This window comes from Octopus bimaculoides, chromosome 2 (genome assembly GCF_001194135.2).
Source record: "Octopus bimaculoides isolate UCB-OBI-ISO-001 chromosome 2, ASM119413v2, whole genome shotgun sequence".
NCBI classification, from domain to species: domain Eukaryota; kingdom Metazoa; phylum Mollusca; class Cephalopoda; order Octopoda; family Octopodidae; genus Octopus; species Octopus bimaculoides.
Genome location: NC_068982.1, coordinates 132,726,807 through 132,729,083, shown reverse-complemented (window position 1 = coordinate 132,729,083; position 2,277 = coordinate 132,726,807). Strand labels below are relative to the sequence as shown.

General features: G+C 32.7%; 1 long non-coding RNA gene across 1 annotated transcript in view; it reads left to right on the top strand.

The window, feature by feature from the left end:
• LOC128247026 (uncharacterized) overlaps window positions 1–2,277 on the top strand; it is a 12,984-nt gene that overhangs the window by 10,094 nt on the left and 613 nt on the right. Inside the window, exon 3 of the long non-coding RNA XR_008263436.1 lies at window positions 697–783. This is a non-coding gene — a long non-coding RNA (uncharacterized LOC128247026). The remainder of the gene's footprint in view (window positions 1–696; window positions 784–2,277) is intronic.

Here is a 2,277-nt window from a genome sequence, read left to right as displayed (position 1 = left end):
ATATATATATATATATATATATATATATATATATATATATATATATACACATATGCACATTTATTAAAGTCTACATACAATTTGTTAAATTTCTTCCTAAAGGTTAGTACCATTCTAATCTCTAAATAGTTTTTTCAATGTTATTGAGTGGTTGTCTTTTGAGATGTGACATCAATCATTGTTTGTTACTGAAAGAATGCTGATTCATACATACAAACATACGCATACTTCCTTTGTATATGCACACACATACACACATATACTCACACAGAGCTGAAATGCTGTTTGATTTTTCTTTTCAGCATTGAATGTTCATCATCCCACTTCTATTGCACATACACATACAAACATTCACATACCTCCCTTTTTACATACACACACATATATACTCATGCAGAGTTGAAATGCTGTTTGATTTCTTTTTCACCATAAAATTTCCATCATCCCACTACCAAGTTTACCATCACCTCTTCCTTATTCCTCTATCATCCCTTCCTTTCTCATTCATATGTTGTAATGGAGAAAAACACAAGAGTATTATTATGGTAGTGTGCTTTCATAGCAAAGACATTTGTGGTAGTGGGGAATTATTTTTTGAAATATGTAACCTTTATCATAGAATGAATTAGTATGAAAACTGGTGAAAAAAAATATTTGCTGAATTATGTTTTCTTCATCTTTTTGCTTCCTTTGCAGAATTTTCCGGTAAACCAAATAATACCAAATTTGAATATAACAGCTACTGATGCTGATGACAATCCCAACCTAGAATATTCTTTGAAAGTAAGGATATTGTTTTATTTATTGCTTTATACTCACAAGTAAATTAATGTATTTTAACATGAAAGTAACTAAATTAATCCAACCTGTATTTTAGGCAGTTTCACTTTCCCAAGATGATTCTTAATACAATTTACTGAGACCAAGTTTATAGGTTACTGCTTGATACATAGCCTTCATAACTGATATGTAATCATAAGAAGTGCTTCATGCTTGTGTCTAGTCTAAGTTGATCTCAATGGTTTAAGTCTACTTAACAGTTAAGTACCTTGGATGTTTATGGAGAAATTAACTCATGTCTCACTACATCCTGTTTACTTGAAAGCTTACCTCGTGATGTGCCTACTACTACATGTGTCACCAAGGAATAAATTGTTATGTTTGTTAGCAAATAAACATTACCTTCTGATATTTATCTCTACCTTCATGTAAAGCATACAGTTATACATTTCAAACCTTCTTGCGTAGATACATCTAAATATACTTTCTAAAGTGGTAATCCTAACTCCTAATTTTCCTCTTGTTACAAGCTTTTTATGTGACACTCCAGGCAGTTGATGGAGTCAATTTTCTGCACATTTTCAGCATTTATTGTACCTGTGCATCTTCCAAACACAAAAGCTATTTTCCCTGTTAATCTTCTCCTGATATTGCTGCACCTCTTATGTATCCATAGCTTACACTGGGTACATCTTATGGAGTTTCTATCTACGCCTTTTCCACAGATCAAGCAGAGCTATCTACCTGAAGGGATTTGTGATTTGTCTGCTTTCCTACTTACTTAGACTTTGGTTTTTGCTAGGTTAACTATGAGGACTTTCGATTCTAGATCTTGTTTCCATACCTGAAACTTCTTCTCTAGTTCTGGTAGTGATTCATATATATATATATATCTTTAGATAAGTTTTCGCAAAAATTGGTCCAGGCCTTGACTAAGTTAATAGCATCACCTGGAAAAGATACAAGATACTAAATGATATTTCATATTAGTCATTCTTTGAGCATGATAGCCCATTTGAGCAAAGAATTCATGATCGCATGGTTAGGGTTTTGATTTTTAAACCATGTGATGTGTTGTATTCTTGAGTAAAACACTTCATTTCACACTTTTTTAGTTCACTCAGCTGTAAATGAGTAACTGGCATCCTATTCAAAACGAATGTTGTAATCTTGGTCACTTATATGACAAAGTAATCAGTCCTAGGACTCAAGACAGTAAAATCCAGGGGTTGATGATGAGGATGATGGAACTGCATTGCCACCTGGTCCCTAACTTCCTCCCTTTTTATCCCATTTCCTCCCACCACTTTTTCTCTTTCATTCTCCTCTTTTCTTTACTTCTATATTTTCATTTTGATGAAGGACGAGTGTTGAAACATCAAGATTCTTTCTTTTCTCTTTAAGTAATAATCTACTACATCTGTTAAAATTTGTCCTTCTCATGTTGTCTTCTTTTTGTGTTAATTGCTTTTATTACACACACACACACATGTATAT